Source organism: Pongo pygmaeus, chromosome 8 (assembly GCF_028885625.2).
Source record: "Pongo pygmaeus isolate AG05252 chromosome 8, NHGRI_mPonPyg2-v2.0_pri, whole genome shotgun sequence".
NCBI classification, from domain to species: domain Eukaryota; kingdom Metazoa; phylum Chordata; class Mammalia; order Primates; family Hominidae; genus Pongo; species Pongo pygmaeus.
Genome location: NC_072381.2, coordinates 119,562,325 through 119,570,341, shown reverse-complemented (window position 1 = coordinate 119,570,341; position 8,017 = coordinate 119,562,325). Strand labels below are relative to the sequence as shown.

At 41.0% G+C, this 8,017-nt stretch overlaps 1 protein-coding gene across 3 annotated transcripts in view; it reads left to right on the top strand.

Annotated features, from left to right (window-relative positions):
• The first annotated feature begins 1,620 nt into the window (after positions 1–1,620).
• Positions 1,621–8,017, top strand: part of CCDC186 (coiled-coil domain containing 186) — a 54,806-nt gene continuing 48,409 nt past the window's right edge. Inside the window, exons 1-2 of one of the 3 annotated variants that reach the window (XM_054503840.2) lie at positions 2,122–2,344; positions 3,100–3,224. The gene's annotated coding sequence lies outside the window, so the exon portion shown is untranslated. Of the gene's footprint in view, positions 2,345–3,099; positions 3,225–8,017 lie in introns of all 3 variants that reach the window. The other 2 variants (XM_054503841.2, XM_054503839.2) reach the window with 2 other exon arrangements.

Below are 8,017 nucleotides of genomic sequence, written 5' to 3'. Positions count from 1 at the left end.
ATCCTGTACTTGCAATTTATTGCAGTAACTGCAGGGTTTTTTTTTCCATTCAATTTTGTTGATTGCATCCCCCTGGCAGGAATACTTCACAGGTGGTGTTGTGCTTCTCTACTGTAGCATTTCAGAAAATACATAGTATGTAGTTGTTTCACTTTGGAGGATATTAAGATTGATCTAGTAGGTTCAAGTGGTGCCAGCCCCATCCATCCATTACAATACGAAGCTTCCTATCAGTTTTTCATCTAATGGTTCTAGATTCACAGATGATCATTACCTAGACCCATTATTTCATCAGGGTTTGCAAAATGGTGATCATCTATCTTTCTTTCTGCAATTATTACATGGAGTTCTATAGAGAAGAGCTTCCCCACATTGACTATTTGATTGACATTCAGTTTGCAACAGGAAAGGTAGGATGAATGCTTGATTCTTTACCTTTATCAGTTCTCAGATTGTAATGATTTGTTGGCATCTTTCCAAGAGGGTCAATGACATTAAAAAAATAAATGCACTCTGATTTTTTTACATAGTGCATCTCAACCAGTTGCTGTTATTATTTTTGAATGCTAAATTTGTCCTGTTTGAGAAGTTGGGGCATCTTTAAACTGCCTTCTGAGTCTTTTGGGCACAGTTCATATTATCTTTGCTTTTCTTCCTTGCTTTCTGCTACAACCGATATGTCCTAGGCTATCTTGCATATTTCTTGCCCCTACTGGGAATCAGCACTTAACCTCTAAGAGAAGCCAAGGTAACTTTTTTGGGGCAATGCTCTTTAGAGATCATAATCTGGGGAACAGGAGTGTGCAATGGGTTGGTCACTGTTCTAGGAGTTCTCAGTGGACACACCTTTTTTTTTTTCATGAAAAAAATGTACCATGAGTTAATTCTAATATTTGTAAATTCAAATATAGGATTGTAGAATTTTAATGTAATGTCTTTGGTTTATATTTGTATTTCTTTTATCTTATGGTGAAAAACTTGGTTCACAAAGATACATTTATATACTTTATAGTAATTATAAATTCAGAAATATTCAGAAATAGTAATACCAATGTTATTACTGACGAGTACTGAAAACAGCTTAAGGTTTCTTCAGTTTTTTCCCCTTGGATTAATGTCTCCCTAGGAAGGTTTGGTCGATTTATTGTTTTAAAGTCAAATCATTTATTTTCTATGACAAGACACTTTAACTGCAAAATGTGCTTCAATGTAGTACCTTCATTTAAGGAGGAGTGAGGGGCCATTACACCTCCGTGTGTGTGTTTTGCCAACAGTATCGAAGACGCTTAACAGTAGTAAGTTTTGCTTTACAAACTCTTACATTGCAGAATCGTCTGCATTAGCTATTTTCATTCATGAGATGTGTGTAAGTCCTAAACCAAAGAACATCGTTTCCCCGGACTGAGGAGGTTTGCAAAACCTCCAGAGACTGAACTGCTGACCTTCCTTCTCTGGGCCTGGCGAGGCAACTGTACCCAATACACTTTTTGTTGCCATGCTGTGTGCCAGGTTACTCAGCCGGGAGAGGACACTTCCTACCATCAGTGCACTCAGCCTGAAGCCAGAGACGAAGGCACCGACAGTTTATTATTAAACAATGGCAGTAGCGCCACGCTGAAGACACGAACGCGCTGTTATGGAACCCCCAGAGGTCTCCCCCAGGGCTGAATCGTCGACCTGGCAGGTAGCCTGCTCCAGCCGACTCCGCCCACGTAAGGTGCAAGGTTTACGCATCAGAGCCGGGAAGCCACAATTTCAAATTCTCTTTTATTGCTTTATGTCCCTGACTCATGCAGGCCAAAGGGTGAGGAGGAGTAATAGCCAACAAGAGCGTCCTGCAGAAAGAAACAGCCTGCGTGGGTCGGGAGGAGCTTAAAAGGAAGAACCCGACCAAGAGGCAGGAGACCTGGCTCTCCAGGTCGCTGAGGCTTGGATGCCCAGCCAGGCGGAGTGCGGGGCGGGGCCTCCCGGGCCGCGAGGTGGGGCCTCCCGGGCCGCGAGGTGGGAGGCGAGCTCCGCCAGCCCAGCCCACTGCAGACAGGTTACCCAGGACCTCAAGGTGTGCTGCGTCACCCCGCCCGCGCTGCGCTGATTGGTTCCTCCAGGGAGCCCCCGCCCCCTCAGCTGTAACCGGGCCGGCTTCGGTGTCGCCGCCATCTTTGTTGATGTGTCAGCTCCGTAGGGGTTTGGGGAAGCGGCGGCTGAGTGAGGCGTCGGCTGTGTTTCTCACCGCGGTCTTTTCCTCCCACTCTTGGCTGGTTGGAGCCCGCTATGGAAAGGTTGACCCCCGAGCCAGAGCTCCAGCAGCCTCGTTAGGGTGTGGCCTGAGGCTTGGATAAGTGGGGTGAGTGTCTGAGGGGCACTCGGGGCACACCGGGGAGTCGCGGTGGCGGTGCGGTGGGGCTGCCAACCTTCTGCTCCTTCCAGCACGTCCCAGGGCGGGGGCGAGGGCGAGGGCGAGGGCGAGGTCGAGGTCGAGGTCGAGCCGGCTCCCCACCTGGCTCCTTCGAGGGCGCGGAGGAAGAGGAGGGCTGGGGAACGGGTTTCAAGCCCTTTCCTCTCCCTGCCTTCCCTCTTCGCTTCCGGGACCTTGGAGGTGGCGAAGAGGGGTCAGCGGGGGTCGTGGGGGCTGTGCCTCGAGAGCGTCTGAATTCGAGCTCATTGCCTGGGCTGCGTGTGAACTGCAGCCAAACCCCACCTGCTCGAGATTCTTTCCTAGACTCAATCGCCTATTTCGTTTTTCGTCTCAAGTTGACTATATGTGGGTGTTTTATATTTACTGTTGTGAAGACTTGTTACCCTCTTCGAAACACTTCCATTACTGTGATTCTAAGTTCCTTAGAAATGATTCTTTGGAGTGGTGGATACTGTTCTTTATGTTGTCTTTCAAGGACGTCAAGGCATTTCATAAACCTTGGTTGGTAAGGAAGGGGTTTCAGATTTATGTCTCCATCAGTAATGAAAAATGGCAAAAACAAAACAAAAACCCTTCCACGTGTCCCTAAGTAGCAATCTTGGGAAACAATGCAGGTGTGATTATTGCTTAGCTGTTAACAGTTTAACAACTTCAGCTAATATTCCCATCTTCATTTTGTTTAGAGGAAAAAGTCCTGGATTTCGAGTCAGAACATCTGGATTAGAATCCTACTTCTTTCACTTGATAATCTTGTTACCTATGGGAATCAGAAGAGAGAATATAGTAAAAATACGCAGTACAGTCCCAGGTACTTGGCCGTTTTCTCTGCATGTGTGTCATGTTCCTTTGATGCCCAGCTTTTTGTTTCTTCCAAAACGATAGGCCGGGTGTTGTCTTCTAAGGTGTGCAGTAAATCAGGGTTTCAAGAGGTGTGCTGGTAGTCATTCAGAAGAAATTAATATGCTATTATTATCTATTTAGGTATGCTAGTTGTGGGTGTGGCTTTCCCAACTATCAAGTACACCTTAATATTTACCGAGTGTTCATCTCGTGGGAAGGATTCAGGTTCAAGAGAGATTGATAGTGAAACTGAACTGTCTCTGTGTGTAATGTACACTGTTCCCTGTGTAACTTCAATTCTTTATCCAACATTACACAGATAAAAAACAGTAATGATTGGCCAGGTTCATTTTTGTCTTTTATTTTTGGTCTTTTCATGTTATTTTTAATGCAGTGAAGATATCACGAATCTTGCAGTATTAAGAATTAAAACAACTTTTTACAGCATAGTAGGCAAACGTATGATTACTGAAGATTCTCCCTGGAAATGCATAGATTGTATTTGTTTTTTAAAGGCCCTGTTACATTCAGAATAACTGCATGTAAACTTAAGGTTTCTTTCAACAGTGGAGATTCCATAGTGTGTCATTGGCTTTTGAGTCCTATTTATTGCTAACGGAAAGGGTTGGCTGGTGTGTATCACAGTGACCACTCTAACCTTTTAGTTTCTTCACCCATAAACTAGAGAGTTGTCCTTTAATGCTCTGCAGTGACAGCATAGCTGATGATGATTGCTTAGTATATTCAGTTTAGAAACATCTATTTGCAGCTTTATGCTGACATCATGGAGTGAAGATAAAAGCATTGCAGTATACTGACTCTAGGGAAGAGACAGTAGGTTGAAGCACAAAGCAGCTTTATTTGGAGATTTAGAAAATAATCTTTCCCTTTGAAGAAGGACTAGTTAATCTGCTCTAGTTTCTCAAATTCATGCAACAGTTTCGTGTTAAAGTAAGAATCCTTACCCTGAAGTTTCTTTTCTTTTAGTAAAACTTAGGTTTTTCTGTTATCTTTACCTTAAAATAACTAAAACTGGTTCTTCAATTTCTCATAAACATATCACTGAGTTTACAGTATTGCAAATGTTATACTTAGTATTCATTTTAGGGGCAGCGGTGAGAGCATAGATAATTTATTGTTTCAAACTGCTTTGAACTTTCTTAGCTACTGAGATTTTAAAAATGTATTTGGGCTAAAAAGTAAAAAAAAAGGAAAAATACTGAGATGAAGGGACAGTAGACACAAAGTGGAAATCAGCCCCAGCATAGTGTTGATTGGATTGTGAGTGTATTTCTTATTAACATTTGTCTATCATTAAGACACATGAACTGATAGTTATAGGATTATGTAGACTATGTAGTGTCTACAGCACTTACTACATAATCCCACAGTAGATTATCAGTTCATGTTTTTAATAAACTAGAGCATACCAAATTAACCAACTCTGGCCGAAGGTGTCTTCAAAATTTAAACATTAACCCAAACTTTTTAATGTAATGCAGGCTTATAACTTGAAAAAAAATTTTTTTTAAAGATACTAGCCTTCATTTTGTTTAGTTTTTTGAGACAAGATCTCAATCTGTCACCCAGGCTGGAGTATAGTGGTATGATCATAATTCACTGTAGCCTTGAACTCCTGGGCTCAAGCAATCCTCCTGCCTTAGCCTCCTGAGTAGCTAGGACAACAGGCACGGGCCACCATGCTAATCTTTTTAATTAAAAAATATATATTATTATTTTTTATAGACCAGGTCTTGCTATGTTTCCCAGGCTGGTCTCTTAATTCCTGGCCTCATTTGATCCTCCCATCTCGGCCTCCCAAAGTGCTGGGATTACAGGTGTGAGCCACCTGTAAAAGAAGGCCTGAGAGCCCTCCTTTTTGAAAAAGGAACTATAGGTCAGATTTTTTTTTTACCTACTTTATTCGTTTTCAGATTTGGAGGAAAATTAGCTGATAATATTTTTCATGTTTTCTTAGACTCATTAAAGTGCAAGTGCAGTCTTCAAATTAGATTTCTGTATTAATAGAAAGTTATTTCTGGTAACTTTCTGCTTTAGTATTTTAAAGTATTTGTAGGTGACGTAAAATTACCGAGCTGATATGACATATATGGTGTAACTTGATAATGTGAACTATGATGTGGCCACTGACCCTCTTTTTCATGGAATTTTGATGGACCATAATTTCTCTTTGTCCTGTTATCCTATCACAGGATTTGGTACTATTTGGGAGTTGGTGGAGGGTGGGGGTCTTGCCGCATCTATTGCTCAAGTCTTTTTTTTTTTAAACATCTTTGTGCGCGTGTGTGTGTGTGTGTGTGTGTGTGTGTGAGAGATATAATGCACATATCATAAAGTTCTTGCCCTGAGTCTGGATTGTAAAGCTAAACATACCCCCACAGGGATAAATAACCTTGGTCTCATAAAACAAACTTTTCAAACTGGTGAACTAAAGGAAACTTTTTTATTCTAGTGCTATGTTTCACTTAAACTCAGTATATTACAGTTAAATTTGTGCCAACCATGGTGGCTCACATCTGTAATCACAGCACTTTTGGGGGGTTGAAGTGAGAAGATTGCTTGACGCAGTAGTTTGAGATCACCCTGGGCAACATAGCAAGACTCCATCTCTACAAAACATTTTTAAAAATTAGCTGGGTTTGGCGGCATATACCTGTAGTGCCAGCTTCTTAGGAGGCTGAGATGGGCGGATCAGTTGAGCCCAGGAATTTAAGGCTGCAAGTGACCTCTGACTGCACTCCAACCTGGGTGACAGAACAAGACCCTGTCTCTAATAATAAAAAGTTAACTTTTACCCAAAAGCTTAATAAGATGTGACTAATTTAAAAATTATTTCTTCTTTTTGTAGAACTTTACAGTTTTTTTTTTGAAATAGCCCTCTCGGTTTTTATCTTTTAAAAGCAGAATTTGATCTGCATAAATTCACCTTGTATGAAACTTAAGTGTCAGGTATTTTCATCACATAAAACATTTTCATGTTTCTTACACAAGTTCTTTCCCATCCTATTATTCTGTTTTTAAAAAGCTAAGTTAAAAATATTAGCTAGTATGGTGGCATGCACCTGTAGTCTTATCTACTTGGGAGGCTTAAGTGAGATGATTGCTTGAACCCAGAAGTTTGAAGCTGCAGTGACCTATGATTGAGCCACTGCATTCCAGCCTGAATGACAGAGTGAGACCCTGTTTCTAAACATAAATAAATAAGTAAATAGCTAGCTTTATCCAGAAAGTGTCTTTTAAAAGTCAGTTATTTGGGGGTTGTGAGCAGGTTACATTGAACTGTGTGGATGCGTTTTTGATTTGATTTTACTTCTGACATTAATTGCAATATCAAAATCTTGATGGAACTAGTCAGAAAGATGTTATTCTTTTGTTTATGCTGCTTTCAAGGTGTTTTTGGATAATAAAAACTCTTTTAATGTAGGTACTTTTCCTACAAAGGACAGTAAACCATTATATTGAAGAACAGGAGTGGTCTCAAGTTCAGTTTGCTTAATGGATATTACTTGAGAAGTGTACAACTGGTATTATTTAAGAATGGTATGGGCTGGGCACGGGGGTTCATGCCTGTAATCCCAGCACTTTGGGAGGCTGAGGCCGGTGGATCGCTTGAGGTCAGGAGTTCAAGAGAGCCTGGCTAACATGGTGAAACCCCACCTTTACTAAAAATACAAAAATTAGCTGGGTATGGTGGCACACCCCTGTAATCCCAGCTACTTGGGAGGCTGAGCAGGGGAATCACTGGAACCCAGGAGGCAGAGGTTGCAGTGAGCCAAGATGGCACCACTGCATTCCAGCCTGGGTGACAGAGTGAGACTCCATCTCAAAGAAAAAAAAAAAAAAGAATGGTACTACAGTTTATAATTTAAAAATTTATAGTCTGTGAATGAAGCCCAATTTCTCTTAATAGACTTAAAACACTTATGCATTTCTTACTTAGCTTCTGATGGAGCCCTGGCAAACCTTAAAGTTAAAATACTGTAACATTAAATACTGTAGAATTCATAATACTGTAGTGTTTATTGGCAGTAAAACACAAAGAATAAAATGAGGATTTCTGTTTTATTCACTGCCATGTTCCCAATACCTAGAATAGTGCCTACACATATTAATAGATGCTCAATATGTATTTGGTAAAAATGAACATCTAGTTTGGAAATGTATTTCTTAGTACCTTTGCATGAGACTAGTTTGTTTGATAACCTGTTACTAAATATCTGTGAGTTTGTAATCGCCTGACAGGTTCTTGCCTGCTGCACAGATAGAGGCAGTTTACTGAGATAGCAGTATTGCAATAGAGAAAGTTTTAAGAAATGCAGAGCCAGCCAAGTAGTAGTAAGAAGTGAATTACTCAAACCAATCTCCCTGAAAATTAGGAGACTAGGGTTTTTTAAGGATAATTTGGTGGGCAGGGGGCTAGGGAATGGGGAATGCTGATTGGTTGGGTCGGGGATGACTCATGGTGGGTTGAAGCTGTCTTCTTGTGCTAAGTCAGAAGACCAGTTGAGCCAGTTTAGTGGTCCAGGTGGCAGGCACCAGCTGGTCCATCAAAATGCAGGGTCTGAAAAATACCTCGGACCAATCTTAGATTTTATAATAGTGATGTTATATATAGGGGCAATATTTGCAGTTTATCAAACCTGAATTTTTTGTTGTTTATACTGCTAATTAGAAAAACAGGAAATGGAACCAGAAGACAGTGTTTTCATTTACATGGCTCTTGTATGGAAATAATTTTGT